Raw genomic sequence first — 22,401 nt, forward strand, 5'->3', positions numbered from 1 at the left:
GTAACATAGTAACATAGTACAACTTTGTTCGTAATTCATGGTGAAGAGCAGGGCTGTGGCTCATTGTTTTATACCCTTCAACACATTGTGCACCAAAATTATTGATACCATCTAAAATCCTTCAAATTTTTTGTGAGCTATATAAAGATTTATATTCCCATATGCATGAATTTGAATCTGAAGCGATTTGACAAAATTTTTTACACTTCTACAAAATCTATGCATTTATAATTTAAATCTAACGTTTTGGGAGAAAACACAATTTTCGTAAAAAACATGTAAGGAAAGTCTGAAGTCGGGCGGGGCCTGCACCACTTTATATTTAGATCTACATTTCGATATCATCTCAAATCCTTTAAAATTTTATCAGACTTCTACATAATCTCTAGACATAAAATTTAAACCGGCTAAAGGCTTGGTGACGCAGGATATAAATATGGGAAATATTTATAAATTTTAGGCAACTTCGCCAAAAATGCATTTATGATTTATCTGTCAATAGATACGTATTAGAGGTATAGGAAAATGTGTGTATGTTGGCCATTTGTGCTCCAATTGGAATATATGGGAACTTCGTCCAAATCTGAGTTGATTTTGACCAAAATTTCAAGTAAATCGGAGTGAAACTTTGACCCACGAAAGTCATGAAAGTCATATGGGTGTAAATCGCGCGAACGACATATATGAGAACTACATCTAAATCTGAACCGATTTCAACCAAATTTGGCATGCATAGTCAAAATTTTAATTTTACTCTCTGTGCAAAATTTCATGTACATTGGATTAAAACTCTACACTGATAGAAAAAGTTTCGTTATATTAACGAAATGTTTCATTAAAAGTGAGCCAATGAAACAAATTCGTTAATACAATGAAATTTTTCGTTATTATAACGGATTTTCTATTCTTTTCGTTATATTAACGATTTATTTCATTGTATTAATGAAAATTTTTCGTTATATCAATGAAAAATTTTCGTTGGCTCAATTTTAATGAAATTTTATTTGTGTGTAGCTAGAGCCATATACCATAAGTGTATATCGGGCGAAATATATATATGATGGGAGCTAGATATAAATCTAAACTGCTTTTGACCAAACTTGGAGTGCATAATTAGACTCTTAATTCTACTACCCCTGTTGTCCAAAATCGGAGAACGATGTTGGCCTCTGTAGTCATAAGAATGTAAATCGGGCAAAAGATATGGGACCTATATCTAAATCTGAACCAACTTCAAACAAATTTTGAGAAAATTTCCTGAAGAAATAAAATTTTGACAAAATTTTCTATAGAAATAAAATTTTTAGAAAATTTTCTATATAAATAAAATTGTGACAAAAAAAAATCTAAAGAAATAAAATTTTAGCAACATTTGAGAAAATTTTCCACAGAAATAAAATTTTGACAAAATTTTCAATAAAAATAAAATTTTGACAAAATTTTCTATAGAAATAAGATTTTGACAAAATTTTCTATAGAAATAAAATTTAGAAAAAAGTCTAAAGAAATAAAATTTTGACAAAATTTTAATAAATTTTCTATAGAAATAAAATTTTGACAAAATTTTCTATAGAAATAAAATTTTGACACAATTTTCTATAGAAATAATATTTTGACAATTTTTTCTATAGAAATAAAATTTTGACAAAATTTTCAGCAATCTTCGGCATATATATAGCTATAAGCTTAAAATTATGTACCCTCCACTATGGATTGCGTAGAAACTTCTACGAAAGACTGTCATCCACAGTGGAATTACTTGGGTTGTGGTATCTTAAATCGTTTTCTAAATTGTGAGTTAGTCCATACGTGGTATATATTAGACATAAAAGGTATGTGTAGGTAAGTCTACAAATAATTACGAATCGATATGGACTTTTGCACGGTACGTAGGGAGCCAGAATTGAAATATGTGGGTCGCTTATATGGGGGCTATATACAATTATGAACTTGATATGAATTTTTGTATGATTGGGGATCGATTTACCTGAGGGCTATATGCAACTACAGACCGATATGGACCTAGTTAGGCATGGTTGTTAACAGCCATATACTAGCACAATGTACCAAATTTCAACTGACTCGGATGAAATTTGCTCCTCCAAGAGGCTCCAAAACCAAATCTCGGCATCGGTTTATATGGGGGCTATATATGATTATGGACTGATATGGACCACTTTTGGCATGGTTGTTAAATATCATATACTACCAACACCAAATGTCAACCAGATCGGATGAATTTTGCTTCTCCAAAAGAGACCGGATGTCAAATCTGGGGATCGGTTTATATGGGGGCTATATATAATTATGGACTGATATGAACCAATTCCTGCATGGTTGTTGGATACCATATACTAACATCACGTACCAAATTTCAACCGAATCGGATGAATTTTGATCTTCCAAGGGGCTCCGGAGGTCAAATCTGGTGATCGGTTTCTATGGGGGCTATATATAATTATGGACCGATGTGGCCAATTTTTGCATGGTTGTTAGAGACCATATACTAACACCATGTACCAAATTTCAGCCGGATCCGATGAAATTTGCTTCTCTTAGAGGCTCCGCAATCCAAATCTGGGGATCGGTTTATATGGGGGCTATATATAATTATTGACCGATGTGGACCAACTTTTGTATGCTATACTAACACCATGTACCAAATTTCAACCGGATCGGATAAAATTTGCTTCTCTTAGAGGGTCTGCAAGCCAAATTTGGGGGACCGTTTATATGGGGGCTATATGTAAAAGTGGACCGATATGGCCCATTTGCAACACCATCCGACCTACATCAATAACAACTACTTGTGCCAAGTTTGAAGTCGATAGCTTGTTTCGTTCGGAAGTTAGCGTTAGCGTGGACGGACATGCTCAGATCGACTCAGAATTTCACCACCCAGAATATATATACTTTATGGGGTCTTAGAGCAATATTTCGATGTGTTACAAACGGAATGACAAAGTTAATATACCCCCATCCTATGGTGGAGGGTATAATTAAACAAGTATATACAGCAGTAAGTTCGGCCGGGCCGAATCTTAAATACCCACCACCATGAACCAAATATTAGGATTTCCTTTGAAATTTCAGGAGGGCTTGAGGACTTGAGGACACTTCCCGAAGATACATTTAAAGATTTCACCTATGAGGACTATATCAGATTCTGGATTTATAAGAACCATTTTTGTTTGAGTTTTAGAGGAACCATTAACATCTCTTGTAAGTGTGCAAGAAAATTATAAAATAACGTCTTGATTAGAAATTTTAAATCTGTAGATTTTCACCCGAAAAATAAAATCTGGAAATTTTACATTGAGTTTCAAGCAATTTTCATGATCAGTGCGCCTTCTATACTCACAAGAAGTGAAATTGGTCTATATGGAGGCATTACCAAATGGACCGATAAAAACTTAATCCGATACACGTTTTTGTGAGCCTTAAATACGAGAATATTTACAATTTCAGGCAAATCGGATAAAAACTACGGTTTCTAGAAACCTAAGGAGTTAAATCGGGAAATCGTTCTTATGGGGGCTATACTAAAATACCAACCGATACTAACCGTTTTCGGCATACCTCTTTATGACCCAAAAATACCTCTAGATTTCCAATTTAAGGCAAATTGGATAAAAACTACGGTTTCTATAAGCCCAAGAAGTAAAATCGGGAGGTCGGTTTATATGGGGGCTATACCAAAACATGGACCGACACTCACCATTTTTGGCATACCTCTTCAAGGTCCCAAAATATCTCTAGATTTTCAATTTCGCGCATATTGGATGAAAACTACGGTTTCTATAAGCGAAAGACCCCAAATCGGGAGGTCGGTTTATATGGGGGCTATACCAAACCATGGACCGACACTCACCATTTTTGGCACACCTCTTCAAGGTCCCAAAATACCTCTAGATTTTCAATTTCGCGCAAATTGGATGAAAACTACGGTTTCTATAAGAGAAAGACCCCAAATCGGGAGGTCGGTTTATATGGGGGCTATACCAAAACATGGACCGACACTCACCATTTTTGGCACACCTCTTCAAGGTCCCAAAATATCTCTATATTTTCAATTTCGCGCAAATTGGATGAAAACTACGGTTTCTATAAGCGAAAGACCCCAAATCGGGAGGTCGGTTTATATGGGGGCTATACCAAAAAATGGCCCGATATAGCCCATCTTCGAACTTGACCTGCGCGCAGACAAAAGACGATTCTGTGCCAAATTTCAGGACGATAGCTCCATTATTGGATGCTGTAGCGTGATTACAACAGACAGACAGACAGACAGACAGACGGACATGCTTATATCGTCTTAGAATTTCTCCCTGATCAAGAATATATATACTTTATATAGTCGGAAATCGATATTTCGATACGTTACAAACGGAATGACAAACTTATTATACCCCGTCACCATTCTATGGTGGTGGATATAAAAAAATAAAATCAATGGTTCGAAATATGTCAAATAAATTTTTATGGTGGAGGACATTAATGTGGATCGATTCAGCCCATCTGCTAGTATAACATTCTGGGAAACATAAAATAATCTCCATAATTGGAAGTTGCGTTTCATTTATAGTCATATCGTATATTGATCGAATGAATAACACAATGGAATCTAATTTGCATAAAAACTTAATTAGTTTCAAAAATGTGTTTTAAAAAATTTAGTTTAGCCTGAGTTGGAGCCGAGCAAAATTTTTAACGACTCCGACTCCAGCAAAATCTTCAGACTCCGACTCCACAGCCCTGGTGGAGAGTACTTAAAATTCGGCGATATATATTTGATGTTTTTCGTGTAGCAGTAATCTATTTCCAATTGAAATATCTGTTGCCTGCAGAAGTTCAAGTTATTGTAACCAACACTTCCATTGTGAAGCAAATACCCCAAACTCTACCCATTAATTTTCCAAAAATTATTGTTCCCATGTAACCACTCCATCATAACAGGATAAGGACAAGTCAAAATATTTCAATATTAATTATGCCCAGAACGTTAACTCAATAAACCTTAAAATCTGCCATATCGAATTGATGATTGTTTTCCATCATTCTCTTGAATAACTACCGAATTTCTTGTCTTTTGTTGTTGAAATTATTTTTCCTGTGAACTCATCGTACCAAGTGACATGTGTTTTGAGTTGAGTCGAATGGACAACCGGCGAGGCCACCCAAGGGACACCAGCACCAAATCAAGGCATGTGCCTTCCACAATACACGTTTCCAAAAATTCTGAAGCCGGCCTCTAACCACAATGGTAGGGGAAACAAATAAACAATTTTGACATTTTCTTTCATAATGATAATTTTTGACATTTTGCATTAATCAATGTTATTGTTTAGTCCTGAGATCTGTAGAAATTGTTTGCACGAGTATTATTAAAATATTAATATTATGAAGGTTTTGCGAGGTGTTTTGGGTTGAGAAGACCCAGCTACATTCGGGTTTCTGGTAGAAAATTTATTCACGCAATTTTTGAGGGGATTTATGGGCTTGTCATGTACATTTTGTTTTACCATTGCTGCAATGACAAAATTTATTTCGATATTTTTGCATTGAGGTTAGTCCTATAATGCGCGAATAATTTTTTTTGGTGGATGCTGGAAGTGTACACGCATGGAAAATATTTGGTGATACTAAAATCAAGTATATACGAATTAAGACCAACTCATTAATACGCCTCACCATGAATCAAATATGTTATATTCCTTTGAAAACCCCCTCGTCGTATTGGTTTTCTTGATAGTACTATTGATAAGATATACTACCTCAAAAAGATCGGTTCAATTGTTTTGCTTAACTTTGAGGTTTCTACATGTGGAGATTCTGTATTTATAAGAACCACTTTTTTGCATTTTAGAGAAATCTTACGCATCTCATGTTAGCGTGGAAGAAAATCCGACGAATTTAATTTGTAATCTAAATTCCGTAGATTTTATGCCCATCACTCGAATGAGCTAGAGAAGCAATATCGGTAATTATTACTTTTAGTTTGGGACAATTTAGAAGATCAGTGAAGTTAAATCGAGAGACCGGTTTATATGAGACCTATATAAATTTTTTACCGATATAAACCACGTCATACAGCGCATCAATGTGTCAGATAAATCGCATAAAACTTGCGGTGCAGAGAATGAAGCCGACCCATTTTTGTCGGTGGTGGCTGACGCTACATTTTTGCCTCCGGCGGAGGCGGCTGACGGCTAAACCGATACAAATTTGTCTGTTCGGTGGCGCACAAGTATATCCATTGTAAAATCAATTTGAAGTTACCCGAATGGTAATGAGATTAGTTGTACAACCAATGTTACAATCAAATTTACTTTTCATTCAAATTTGAAACTTAGTTCTAATTGAGCAAACTTAGTTCTAATTGATTATTGGTGGAAATATCAACATTTTGACAAAATACACAACAATTATTAATAAAATTTTCAGATTTAAATCAATATTTTTGATTAATTGGCGGCTAAATTTGAGTCGAAATATTCGGCGGCGGAGTCGGCTGGCAAAAACTGGTCGGTGGCGGCTAAAATTGGCGGCGCAACTCTGTTGCGGTGTATATATGCTTAGAAGTCAAATCTATATGGGAGCAACACTAATGGAAAAAATTAAGTTCCAAAATCGTAAACGGACGGTAAAAGCGGGATGTTCCAGATTTCGTCCACGGGCATTCACGATTTCTTCGGCCATGGAAAGTTTTCAAATATTCGCTAGACATTCTTATGGCAACTCCATCGGTGGTGCAATGTGCTAAAGCGACCTTTTAGGCGTACGAAGCAGACAATCTAGGTTCGAGTCATGGTACCCGATTTTTTTTATAAATTCGTAACCATTACGTTTTCAGATCATGAACGCTGGTTGTTGTTTTGACAATACATGGTATCATTTTATCGTCGTCAAATTTACAACGTCTCTCGTCCTTTTGACGCCAAATGTGTGTTCACTTTCGTGAACGGATAGTTTTGAAACATGCACGCCTTTCATGATCTTTTCTATGGGTTTATACCAACATATGGGCCGATATAAACTAAACGCATGATCGGGTTCGTGGATATAAAACACCTCCAGATAAAAATTGCTCTAAAAGTCAAACCGATGGACCGACAATCCCTATATTCCGTACACCATCCCATATCGGTTTACATGATTGAGTCTCAAACCAATATAAACCAAATTTTAGGCAGGTCTTCGTTGATCTAAGAAATCTTTAAATTTGCAATCCAATGCCCAAAAAGTCAAATCGAGTGATCGGTTTATATGACGGCTATACCAAACCATAGACCGATTCATCTGATATTACACCTATTTGTGAATATGGGAGTATCTAGTAGCCCAAGAAAACCTGGATCGATATAGCCCATGTTCCAACTTGAACTAATTTGCATACAAAAAACTACACTGAAAAAACTACAGTGAACCCATCACACCCAAAAAAAGTGACCCCTTCTTAGTTAAAATGAACTCATTGTGAAGAAAGTTGAACTTCGTATAGCGCCAAAGACATTTTTATTCTTTTGAACGATGTGATTTTCGTAGAAATTAGGTAGAATGCATTCCATATATTAGTTAACATTTTCCTATATCTATGTACCACTATACTACAGAATGAAAAAAATTTAACTGAATTGAATTCACATATGGATTGATTTTATTGAAATTTTTTCATTCTAACATATTTGTGGTAAAACTTTTACTTCAAAATTAGAACTGCTTACCTTCGTTTTTAAATACAATTTATTTATCTATTTATATAAGCAATTTTTTCTTCTATAAAATACATGTTTTATTAATATATTAAATATACTTATTTAAAATTAACAGCATCGACTGGCCTTGAAATATTAGTTCATTATTCCACTATTTCCAATTTCCATGTAAAGTTATCAACTGTAAACCGCATTTTTCTTCTTCTTGTACCTTTCACTTTTAATAAGTTCCTGCGTAACGATTTTGTCCTCCTTTTACAATTTCAATACCTACAAATATAAACAAGTATATAACTACGTAAGTTCGGCCAGGCCGATTTTTATGTACCCTCCACCATTGATTGCGTAGAAACTTCTACCAAAGACTATCATCCACAATCGAATTACTTGGGCTGTGGTATCTTAAAACTTCTTAACATCGTTTTCTCAATTGTGAGTTAGTCCATACGTGGTATATATTAGATAAAAAAGGTATGTATAGGTATGTCTCTAAATAATTACGAATCGATATGGACTTTTGCACGGTACGTAGAGAGCCAGAATTGAAATATGGGGGCACTTATATGGGGGCTATATACAATTATGAACTTGATATGGACCAATTTTTGTGTGATTGCGGATCGATTTATCTGAGGGCTATATATAACTATAAACCGATATGGACCTAGTTAGGAATGGTTGTTAACGGCCATATACTAGCACAATGTACCAAATTTCAACTGACTCGGATGAAATTTACTCCTCCAAGAGGCTCCAGAACCAAATCTCGGGATCGGTTTATATGGGGGCTATATATGATTATGGACTGATATGGACCACTTTTGGCATGGTTGTTAAATATCATATACTAACACCACGTACCAAACTTCAGCCGAATCGGATAAAATTTGCTTCTCTTAGAGGCCTCGCAAGCCAAATCGGGGGATCGGTTTATATGGGGGCTATATATAATTATGGACCGATGTGGACCAATTTTTGCATGGTTGTTAGAGACCATATACCAAAACCATGTACCAAATTTCAGCCGGATCGGATGAAATTTGCTTCTCTTAGAGGCCTCGCAAGCCAAATCGGGGGATCGGTTTATATGGGGGCTATATATAATTATGAACCGATGTTAACCAATTTTTGCATGGTTGTTAGAGACCATATACCAACACCATATACCAAATTTCAGCTGGATAGGATGAAATTTGCTCCTCGCAAGCCAAATCGGGGGATCGGTTTATATGGGGGCTATATATAATTATGGACCGATGTGGACCAATTTTTCATGGTTGTTAGAGACCATATACCAAAACCATGTACCAAATTTCAGCCGGATCGGATGAAATTTGCTTCTCTTAGAGGCCTCGCAAGCCAAATCGGGGGATCGGTTTATATGGGGGCTATATATAATTATGGACCGATGTTAACCAATTTTTGCATGGTTATTAGAGACCATATACTAACACCATGTACCAAATTTCAGCCGGATCGGATGAAATTTCCTTCTCTTAGAGGCCTCGCAAGCCAAATCGGGGGATCGGTTTATATGGGGGCTATATATAATTATGGACCGATGTGGACCAATTTTGGCATGGTTGTTAGAGACCATATACTAACGGCATGTACCAAATTTCAGCCAGATCGGATGAAATTTGCTTCTCTTAGAGGCCTCGCAAGCCAAATTTGGGGGTCCGTTTATATGGGGGCTATACGTAAAAGTGGACCGATATGGCCCGTTTGCAATACCATCCGACCTACATCAATAACAACTACTTGTGCCAAGTTTCAAGTCGATAGCTTGTTTCTTTCGGAAGTTAGCGTGATTTCAACAGACGGACGGACGGACGGACGGACATGCTCAGATCGACTCAGAATTTCACCACTACCCAGAATATATATATACTTTATGGGGTCTTAGAGCAATATTTCGATGTGTTACAAACGGAATGACAAAGTTAATATACCCCCATCCTATGGTGGAGGGTATAAAAACAACCTACGCGCAAACATATCGTAGTACGAATGAACTAAAATATTTTTCTATGTTATTCGTATGTATGATCAGAATTATCCTTTTATAGGAAATTTTACTAAATTTGAGGAAACTTGGGTTTAATTCGGTTTTTGTTTATTTTTACGAATGCTTTGTTATCAGTGAATAAAATTTTCTTGTTCAGTAGTAAATTCTTATACCCAGCGAAGAAAACAGTATTAGTAAAATTCCATGCCTTATTCTAGTTAATGAACTATTCCTAACTGCTTTCAGTTTAGGATTTTTTACTGAAACAAATAAATTTTATTATTTTACACTAAAATTTGCCTTAATGGAAATAAAATGGCTAAACTAAATTGATAAACATTTTTTTCTGTAGTTTAGAAGGCACTTTTTTCTGGGTGCAGGAAGAAAACTTTTGATTTATTTTAGAAAATTTTGATTAATTCTAGAAATTTTTAACTAAAGAGTATTACAAGCGATGACATCACGCCAATATCACAAAAATAAGTAAATATTTTTCAACAAATTCAAAAAAAAAATTATTATACATAATTAATTTTTTTTTTCACTTGTTCAAGAAAATTTTGTATTTCGAAGGAAAAAATTTTAAGAATGTCTTTTGTGCCATATGATGTTCACGATGGGCCCATTTGTAGTAAAATTTACGAATTTAAAGAAATAATGAACTATTTTGTGAGAAGTCCGAATTTACTAAATCTTTATGATTCAGTTGTGTATAATTTTTCCCATTTTTTAGTTAATTTAACTAACATACGCAAACAAGTATTAGAGTAAAGGAAATTTCTCCCAAAACATAATAATTCCATGAAATGAAATGAAGTTAAATTGGATTTAGTGAAAATTCACTTTTTTGAGTTTACACTGTGACAAATTTTAGGATGATAGCACGATATTTGAAGGCTATAGAGCACAGAATGAAGCCGCCAAATCGCGCCGCTGATTTCAGTTGCCACCGACCATTTTTTTGTCAGTCGACGCCGCCGCCGAATATGTCTACTCACCTCGATTCAAATTTAGCCGACAATTAATCAAAAATATCGATTTACCTCAGAAAAATATATTATTAATTGTCATATTTTTTGCCAAAATTTTTTAATCTTCCACCCACAATCAATCAATTTCAAGCTGCTATAATAGTTTCCCAAAAATTTAGTTTAAAAAAATTTAATAAAATGTAAATTTGATTGTATGATTGGTTGTACAATTAATCTCATTAACATTTGAATAACTTCAAATTGATTTTATAATGGATGATTGTCCGCCGCCGAGTGGTAAATTTAGTGTCAGCCACCGCCGACAAAAATGGGTCGGCTTCATTCTCTGCTACAGATAGATGGACATAGTCTTTCTCTCTACATTTCATATTTTGGGCAAATCGGTCTTTGTGGCCCCAAAACACCTCTAGAATTCCAATTTCCGGTAAATCCTATAAAAATTGCAGTGTGTAGATGTTCAAGAAATCTAATGGGGAGATCGGTTTATATGAATGTTATATATTGGTATAATAATGAGAACTTCCTTCGCGAAAAATAGTTTTGTTCACTTCAATCACGAAATTGATGATACAAAACGCTATTCAGCCTTAATTTGTATGTCGCCGTATTAGGTGCCTATTCATATTTACCAAATTTTCTATATCACCCTCGTCTCATTACCAAAAATGTATTAGATGTCTTTCAGTAAATATGAACGAAATGATCATAATTTTTATAGCTGACTGCTACTCTTGGATAATTTTGCGTACGTGACACCTTGTGTGGTGTTTGATATCATTTCATTATTAAATGTCCATAACCAAAAATGGAAACCTTTTTTCAGACATAAACCCCTTCATTCTTTGATTAAATGTGCACACAACCAGCCAGCCATAGTGTCCGTCCTTCCAATGACCCATCTGACTTTTGATTATACTTAAAAAAATTTTAATGTTTTTTTCTACAATTATGCGTTGGGGTATTATATATTTTTGAAAGAGAGAGAGAAAAACGTATCACTTGATAGTAGCATAATTTTTATTTTTTGAAAGATTTTACTGACATTTGATCTTGTGATGTGTCAAATTAAGAGGCTGCATTTAGTAAGTTGATCGTCATCATCTGTGCTCCTACTCATCTTCTCTCTTTAATAAGGAAAGATGATCGTGCGACTTTTTGTTTTTGCCTCGTTGGTTTGTGGAAACACACAAATTCTTCCTTATGTCTTGGCCCAGGCGCTAATATCTGACGAGCCTTGTCAGACTATGGGCACTATCCTGTACGTGTGTGGCACATCACTGATACCTTTTGTTTCTCTTTAACCTTTTGTACTCGACTAATCTCAGAAGATTTGTTGTCATTCTTATTCATGTTGTTATTGTATAATTATTTTTTGATATTTTTTAAATATGACATTGGCGCATACTTAAGTGCATGGAATGACGTAGGCATGAATATTCATCAACATCATCCCCAATTCCCATCCACATCCACATCCACATCATATCATCAGCTTCTCATATCCAGTGTCTGTGTGGTTCTGATCGTTGATGTCTGTCCATTCCATTTGATCGGACTTCAACGATCAGCGATCAACGACCACAGAAAGTGAGTGTGTCATGCATTCAGTGATAGTTAGAACCATTAGGGGAGAGAAGGGAGATATTCATATTACAAAGGGCCCTTGATGATCGTTGGTCGGGACTCACTACACACATTGAATTAAAACGACCACAGAAAGTAACTGTGTCATGCATTCGGTGATAGCTACAACTATTGGGGGAAAGAAGGGAGAAATTCATATCACAAAGGGTTCTTGATGATCGTCGATCGGGACTTATTAAACTTAGTTGACACCTACGATCGCCTAGGTTGGGTATAATAGCAGTCCGCTATTTCAGGCTCACCTAAAATATTCAGTCCGTTGTGATACCACTGTGACGAACTTCTCACATATCACTGAGTGTTGTTCGATTCTATATTTAGCTCAATGGCAAAGGATGTCCTCTTTATAGCCGACTCCGGAAGGCATTCTACTTGCAGTGAAACCACTTAGAGAAGCTTCGAAACACTCAGAAATGTCACCAGCATTATTGAGAGAGAATAATCCACCACTGAAAATTTTTTGTTGGGGTTTTGTCGAAACTGGGATTAAATATGCTGAAAATTTTTAACCAACTAATGGTAAACAATGTCATAAGGAACTTCGCACTATTTTAGTTGCCCGATATTGTGAAAGCGGGGAGGCAGACTATACAACTTCCACACGGCTGGTATTTACCAAAAATCTACCAAACAAAAAATATTTTCAAATATCTATAGGAAATGTTGTCAAAATTTCACTTCTATAAGAAATCTTTTCTAAATTTCATTTATATAGGAAATTTGGCAAAATTTCACTTCTATAAGAAATTTTGTTAAAATTCTATTTCTATAGGAAATTTTCTCAAAATTTCATTTCCATAGGAAATAGTGCAAAATTTTATTTCTGAAGAAAATTTGTCAAAATTTTATTTCTGAAGAAAATTTGTCAAAATTTTATTTCTATAGAAAATTTTGCTAAAATTTTATTTCTACAGAAAATTTTGTCAAAATTTTATTTCTATAGAAAAATTTGTCAAAATTTTATGTCTACAGAAAATTTTGTCAAAATTTTATTTCTACAGAAAATTTTATCAAAATTTTATTTCTATAGGAAATTCTTTTGTTGGGTCGAAAATGGGATTAAACCCCTGAATCTTTGTGTGCAAGGTGGGCATGCTCACCCTTGCACCCCGGAAGGCTCACCACATTGCAGTGAAACCACGCAGAGAAGCTTCGAAACATTCAGAAATGTCACAAGTATTACTGAGAGGGAAGAATCCACGGCTGAAAATTTTTATGTTGGGGTTTGGTCGAAACTGGGATTAAACCCCTGAATGTTTGTATGCAAGGCGGGCATGCTCACCATTGCACCACGGTGGCTCCCATGAGATCAATGGTGTTGGTCAATATAAACTTGACGTATTTCTTTCAATTTTGCATTTAAAAACCTGAACACCTCTCATTTTGAAGGTGTGTGTGTGTAGAATGTTGCTCCTATTTTGATTTTGGAATTCACTCTTCTGTTGTCAAAATGCCGTCCAAGCAAAAAGAGCAGCGTATCAAAATTTTGCTCGCGCATCGCGAAAATCCGAGCTACTCGCACGCAAAGCTTGCAAAATCGCTAAAAGTTGCCAAATCAACCATTACAAATGTAATTAAAGTGTTTGGGGAACGTTTGTCGACAGCAAGGAAGTCTGGATCGGGGGGAAATCGAAAACCGGAAGCCGCGGAAACGACAAAGAGAGTTGCCGGTAGTTTCAAGCGAAACCCTAACCTCTCTCTCCGAGATGCCGCAAATAAGCTGGGTGTATCGTCTACAACCGTGCATCGAGCCAAAAAACGAGCCGGACTATCGACTTACAAGAAGGCAGTTACTCCAAATCGCGATGATAAACAAAATACGACGGCCAAAGTGCGATCCCGGAGGCTGTACACGACGATGCTGACGAAGTTTGACTGCGTGGTAATGGACGACGAAACCTACGTCAAAGCCGACTACAAGCAGCTTCCGGGACAGGAGTTTTATACGGCAACAGGAAGGGGAAAAGTAGCAGATATTTTCAAGCACATAAAACTGTCAAAGTTCGCAAAGAAATATCTGGTTTGGCAAGCCATCTGTACCTGGGGCTTGAAAAGCAGCATTTTCATAGCTTCCGCGACTATCAACCAAGAAATGTACGTGCAAGAGTGTTTTAATAAACGTCTGCTGCCTTTCCTGAAGAAACACGGTTGTTCCGTACTGTTTTGGCCGGATTTGGCATCTTGCCATTACGGTAAAAAGGCCATGGAGTGGTACGCCGCCAACAACGTACAGGTGGTTCCCAAGGACAAGAACCCTCCCAACACGCCAGAGCTCCGCCCAATTGAGAAATACTGGGCTATTGTCAAGCGGAACCTAAAGAAGACCAAACAAGTATATACAGCAGTAAGTTCGGCTGGGCCGAATCTTAAATACCCACCACCATGAACCAAATATTAGGGTTTCCTTTGAAATTTCAGGAGGGCTTGAGAACTTGAGGACACTTGCCGACAATAAATTTAAAGATTTCACCTATGAGGGCTATGTCAGATTCTGGATTTATAAGAACCATTTTTGTTTGAGTTTTAGAGGAATCATTAACATCTCTTGTAAGTGTGCAAGAAAATTATAAAATAATGTCTTGATTTGAAATCTTAAATCTGTAGAAGTAAAATCTTGAAATTTTTCATTGAGTTTCAAGCAATTTTCATGATCAGTGCGCCTTCTACACCCTCAAGAAGTGAAGTCAGTCTATATGGAGGCATTACCGATAAAAACTTAATCCGATACACGTTTTTGTGAACCTAAAATACCAGAATATTTACAATTTCAGGCAAATCAGATAAAAACTACGGTTTCTAGAAACCCAAGAAGTTAAATCGGGAGATCGTTCTTATGGGGGCTATACTAAAATATGGACCGATACTCACCGTTTTCGGAACACCACTTTATGACCCGAAAATACCTCTAGATTTCCAATTTCAGGCAAATAGGATGAAAACTTCGGATTCTAGAAGCCCAAGAAGTAAAATCGGGCAATCGGTCTATATGGGGGCTATACCAAAATATGGACCAATACTCACCATTTTCGGCACACCTCTCTATGGTTCTAAAATACCTCTAGATTTCCAATTTCAGACAAATTGGATAAAAAATATGGTTTCTATAAGCCCAAGACCCCAAATCGGGAGGTCGTTTTATACGGGGACCATACCAGAACATGGACCGATACCCACAATTTTTGGCACACATATTTGTGGTCCTACAATACCTCTAGATTTCCAATTTCAGGTAAATTGAATAAAAACTGCGGTTTCTATAAGCCCAAGAAGTAAAATCGGGAGATCGGTCTATATGGGGGCTATACCAAAATATGGACCGATACTCACAATTTTTGGCACACGTATTTGTGGTCCTACAATACCTCTAGATTTCCAATTTCAGGTAAATTGAATAAAAACTGCGGTTTCTATAAGCCCAAGAAGTAAAATCTGGAGATCGGTCTATATGGGGGCTATACCAAAACATGGACCGATACTCACCATTTTTGGCACACCTCTTTATGGTCATAAAATACCTCTAGATTTCAAATTTCACGCAAATTAGATAAAAACTACGATTTCTATAAGTCCTAGACCCCAAATCGGGAGGTCGGTTTATATGGGGACTATATCAAAACCTGGACCGATATAGTCCATCTTCGAACTTGACCTGCCTGCAGACAAAAGACGAGTTTGTGCAAAATTTCAGCACGATTGCTTCATTATTGAAGACTGTAGCGTGATTACAACAGACAGACAGACAGACAGACAGACGGACAGACGGACATCGTTATATCGTCTTAGAATTTCTCCCTGATCAAGAATATATATACTTTATATAGTCGGAAATCGATATTTCGATGCGTTACAAACGGAATGACAAACTTATTATACCCCCGTCACCATTCTATGGTGGTGGGTATAAAAACTGCTAAGGACGAGCAGCAGTTCAAGGCAAACTGGCTTTCTGCGGCGAAGAAGGTGGACAAGGTGGCTGTACAAAATCTGATGGCAGGTGTCAAGCGTGAGGCCCGGCAATTCGGATTTGGAAAAGCGAAAGCCTAACTGAATATTTTTCCTGAATTTTATACTAATTGAACTTGAAAAAGAAATTTAATTTGATTTTTTAAATAAACGATTTCACCGATATACACGCGTTTTCCCTTGACCAAATTTTAACCGTATCACCCTTTAATATTAAATTTTTATTCAATTAAATAATAAACATTAAATTTTTAATGTGCGTGAAGATAAATTGTAAATTTAACTAGTCGAGACACAAACCAGGTAGTTTTTGCCTGCGCACCTAATGGGTTAATTACAATTTGGAGAGATAAAATATTTAATGAAATTCAGCACTTTCCAACACATTTGCGCAAAATATTTTGGTATTAAACGAAAGATCTTGACAAGTACTATAAATGCAAGTGGTTGTCATGTTCGAAAGCGTCCCATAAATGTTAGTTTTGCAGCTATATTTTAAAAGTCAGTTTGTCCAACTTGAAATAAAGTTAAACTACGCCCACTGTGCAATACCTGCTCTAGATTTTTTGGTATCAAATGAAAGCTCTTGACGAGTACTATAAACGCAAGTGGTTGTCATGTTCGAAAGCATCACAGAAATATCGATTTTTATAAAAAAGAAAATTACTTTTTTAGAATTTCAAAAAAAGTGCACATTGGCCCACTGTGCAACACCTGCTCTACAGTGTTTGGTATCAAATGAAAACTCTTGATGAGTACTACAAATGCAAGTAGTTTTTATTTTCTAAAACATCCCAGAAATGTAGGTTTTTGTTAATTTTTTTTAAATTTAATCGCCACAATTTGAAATAAAACTGAAATGCGCCCACTGTGCAATACCTGCTCTAGATTTTTTGGTATCAAATGAAAGCTCTTGATGAGTACTATAAATCCAAGTGGTTGTTATATTCGAAAGCATCACAGAAATATCGATTTTTATCAAAAAGAAACTTAGTTTGCACGAAGTTACAATATAGGACACCCGTGCCCACTGTGCAAAACCTGCTCTAGATTTTTTGGTATCAAATGAAAGCTCTTGACGAGTACTACAAATGCAAGTAGTTTTTATTTTCTAAAACATTCCAGAAATGTAGGTTTTTGTTAATTTTTTTTAAATTTAATCGCCACAATTTGAAATAAAACTGAAATGCGCCCACTGTGCAATACCTGCTCTAGATTTTTTGGTATCAAATGAAAGCTCTTGATGAGTACTATAAATCCAAGTGGTTGTTATATTCGAAAGCATCATAGAAATATCGATTTTTATAAAAAAGAAAATTACTTTTTTAGAATTTCAAAAAAAGTGCACATTGGCCCACTGTGCAACACCTGCTCTACAGTGTTTGGTATCAAATGAAAACTCTTGATGAGTACTACAAATGCAAGTAGTTTTTATTTTCTAAAACATCCCAGAAATGTAGGTTTTTGTTAATTTTTTTTAAATTTAATCGCCACAATTTGAAATAAAACTGAAATGCGCCCACTGTGCAATACCTGCTCTAGATTTTTTGGTATCAAATGAAAGCTCTTGATGAGTACTATAAATCCAAGTGGTTGTTATATATTTCTATGATGCTTTCGAACATGAGAACCACTTGCGTTTATAGTACTCGTCAAGAGCTTTCATTTGATACCAAAAAATCTAGAGCAGGTTTTGCACAGTGGGCGCTGGTGCGATATTTTCTAAAATTTCGCAAATTAATTTTACTTTTGCTTAAAACAATTTTTTTTGGGAACCTTTCGAAAATAAAAACCACTTGCATTTATAGTACTCATCAAGAGTTTTCATTTGATACCAAACACTGTAGAGCAGGTGTTGCACAGTGGGCCAATGTGCACTTTTTTTGAAATTCTAAAAAAGTAATTTTCTTTTTTATAAAAATCGATATTTCTATGATGCTTTCGAATATAACAACCACTTGGATTTATAGTACTCATCAAGAGCTTTCATTTGATACCAAAAAATCTAGAGCAGGTATTGCACAGTGGGCGCATTTCAGTTTTATTTCAAATTGTGGCGATTAAATTTAAAAAAAATTAACAAAAACCTACATTTCTGGAATGTTTTAGAAAATAAAAACTACTTGCATTTGTAGTACTCGTCAAGAGCTTTCATTTGATACCAAAAAATCTAGAGCAGGTTTTGCACAGTGGGCACGGGTGTCCTATATTGTAACTTCGTGCAAACTAAGTTTCTTTTTGATAAAAATCGATATTTCTGTGATGCTTTCGAATATAACAACCACTTGGATTTATAGTACTCATCAAGAGCTTTCATTTGATACCAAAAAATCTAGAGCAGGTATTGCACAGTGGGCCCGCGTGCACTATATTTAAAATTCTGACATATTATTTATATTTTTGATAAAAATCGATATTTCTATGATGCTTTCGAACATGAGAACCACTTGCGTTTATAGTACTCGTCAAGAGCTTTCATTTGATACCAAAAAATCTAGAGCAGGTTTTGCACAGTGGGCGCTGGTGCGATATTTTCTAAAATTTCGCAAATTAATTTTACTTTTGCTTAAAACAATTTTTTTTGGGAACCTTTCGAAAATAAAAGCCACTTGCATTTATAGTACTCATCAAGAGTTTTCATTTGATACCAAACACTGTAGAGCAGGTGTTGCACAGTGGGCCAATGTGCACTTTTTTTGAAATTCTAAAAAAGTAATTTTCTTTTTTATAAAAATCGATATTTCTGTGATGCTTTCGAACATGACAACCACTTGCGTTTATAGTACTCGTCAAGAGCTTTCATTTGATACCAAAAAATCTAGAGCAGGTATTGCACAGTGGGCGTAGTTTAACTTTATATCAAGTTGGACAAACTGACTTTTAAAATATAGCTGCAAAACTAACATTTATGGGACGCTTTCGAACATGACAACCACTCGCATTTATAGTACTTGTCAAGATCTTTCGTTTAATACCAAAATATTTTGCGCAAATATGTTGGAAAGTGCTGAATTTCATTAAATATTTTATCTCCTCAAATTGTAATTAACCCATTAGGTGCGCAGGCAAAAACTACCTGGTTTGTGTCTCGACTAGTTAAATTTACAATTTATCTTCACGCACATAAATTTTTAATAAAATTAAATTTTAATATTAGTTTTGATTTTAAGTTTTACCACTTACTGTCAATTAAATTTATTTTAAGGCCTGCTCTGAGGCCTTTTACTGCAATATTTCCTAAACTGTTTAGCATTTCATTGGTAACAGATAATGCAATATGTGGATCTGTATGAATATCAGTGACTTTGGGGGTAACCCCTTCTGTACCACATCTGTTCATTCACATACACTATGTGCAGGGGCATTTGTGTATCTATAACGCCTCTTTACCACTTAGTTACCACAGACTTTAGCATCGGTCGTGAAAGAAGCGATTCACCGAGTGATCTGTTCTCTTAGAGGCCACACGTGTTGTAGTTTCTTGGATTTCTGCTACGTTGTGATTGTTGTGATCTTAACACGTTCAGGCAACACGTAGGCGGTGACAGTGGCGTTTTTTTTTGTGATAGCTGTTGCCTTGGCCTGATGGTCATTGTTCCATTTGTATGTGGTTGCCTGGTGTTGTTGTTGTTGATGTTGTCATCATTGTGGTGGATTGATTGCATTAAGTACTCGTGTGATGTCTTCATATATCTCATTTATCCACACTCACTCACTAGCTGGGAGATCCCATATTTTGATAAATGGATAAGACGATTCCAAAATGATGAGGATAGCTGCTCTGCCAGTGATCATGATATGCTGAAATTTTTAAACCAACTTTGGTGGTCCTTAAGTGGGTTAAATTGAATGGAACAATGAAAGGCCATCACTGAATTAGAGCCCCTCAAAAGTGGGTTTTCGTTTTAATATCATAAGCACCTTAGTTGCAGGTAATGTGAATATCTTTCTAATCGAAAATCTTGGCATTTTCTGATGAAAAGATTTCACTAGACTTGCTGATAGAGAAAAACCATTTTGGTGATGAAGATTCTCAAGGACATTCTGCATACGGGAGAAATTCGTAACATACGAAAAAAGGTCAGAAGGCACTGTTGCAGAGCCTTCGAACCATAAGAAGAGGAAAGTCTATGCACCCAGAGAAGGAGCATGATCTCAACCCTCAACCATGTTCCGAGAGCATAATGTTATTTATGGATAGGGATCCCGAGATTATATGATAAGCAGGTTTATTTGACGGGAAAACGACATGTTTGTCACCAAAAAAGTTGCTTGTTCCTAGCCCACAAATAACTTTATGCTCTTGCAACATATTTGAGGTGATCATAGATCACATGGTAAACAATGCCGTAAGGAACTTCGCACTTTTTTTAGTCGCCGGGAATTTCGAAAGAGGGGGCAGGCAGGATATACGACTTCCAAACACCTCGCATATGCTGGATGTCTAGCACCGAATAGGTTTCGACTTTAAATGGAGCCTGAATCCAAAAATTTCATTCTGAATATACAAAGGTGTCACTATCACGGTTGCCACTCAAGCCAAAAGTAATCTATCAAATTTTTGAGAATATTTTAACCAAAACCTACAAAACAACAAATATTTTCAAAATTTTATTTTTATAGAAAATTATGTCAAAATTTCATTTCTATAGGAAGTTTTGTCACAATTTTATTTCTGTAGAAAGTTTTGTCAAAATTTTTGTCATAATTTTATTTCTATAGAAAATTTTGTCAAAATTTTACTTCTATAGAACATTTTGTCAAAATTTTATTTCTATAGAAAATTTTGTCAAAATTTTTTTACTATAGAAAATTTTGTCAAAATTTAATTTCTATAGGAAATTTTGTCAAAATTTCATTTCTATAGGAAAAAGTGTCAACATTTTATTTCTATAGAAAAAATTTGTTAAAATTGTATTTCTATAGGAAAGTTTGTAAAAATTTAATTTTTATAGGAAATTTGGTCAAAATTTCATTTCTATAGGAAATTTTTTCAAAAATTAATTTCTATTGGAAATTTTCTCAAAATTTCATTTCTGTAGGAAATTTTCTCAAATTTTATTTCTGTAGGAAATTTTGCCAAATTTCGTTTATATAGGAAATTTTCTTAAAATTTTATTTCTATAGGAAATTTTGCTAAAATTTTATTTGTACATAATTTTTTTCTCAAAATTTCGTTTCTATAGAAAATTTTGTCAAAATTTCGTTTGTACACAAAATTTTGTCAAAATTTTATTTCTATAGAAAATCTTGTCAAAATTTTATTTCTATAGACAATTTTGTCAAACTTTTATTTCTATAGAAAATTTTGTCACAATTTTATTTCTATAGAAAATTTTGTCAAAATTTTATTTCTATAGACAATTTTGTCAAAATTTCATTTCTATAGGAATTTTTGTCAAAATTTAATTTCTATAAGAAATTTTGTCACAATTTCATTTCTATAGGAAAAAGTGTCAACATTTTATTTCTATAGAAAAATTTTTCAAAATTGTATTTCTATAGGAAAGTTTGTCAAAATTTAATTTTTATAGGAAATTTGGTCCAAATTTCATTTCTATAGGAAATTTTCTCAAAATTTCATTTCTGTAGGAAAATTTCTCAAAATTTTATTTCTGTAGGAAATTTTTGACAAATTTCGTTTATATAGGAAATTTTCTTAAAATTTAATTTCTATAGGAAATTTTGTCAAAATTTTTGTTTCTATAGAAAATTTTGTCAAAATTTCATTTCTACAGAAAATTTTGTCAAAATTTCATTTCTACAGAAAATTTTGACAAAATTTTATTTAATTTCTATAGGAAAAAGTGTCAACATTTTATTTCTATAGAAAAATTTGTCAAAATTGTATTTCTATAGGAAAGTTTGTAAAAATTTAGTTTTTTAGGAAATTTGCTCAAAATTTCATTTCTATAAAAAATTTTTTCATAAATTCATTTCTATTGGAAATTTCCTCAAAATTTCTTTTCTGTAGGAAATTTTCTCAAAATTTTATTTCTGTAGAAAATTTTGCCAAATTTCGTTTATATAAGAAATTTTCTTAAAATTGTATTTCTATAGAAAGTTTTGTTTCTATATA

This window comes from Haematobia irritans, chromosome 5 (assembly GCF_050003625.1).
Source record: "Haematobia irritans isolate KBUSLIRL chromosome 5, ASM5000362v1, whole genome shotgun sequence".
NCBI classification, from domain to species: Eukaryota; Metazoa; Arthropoda; class Insecta; order Diptera; family Muscidae; genus Haematobia; species Haematobia irritans.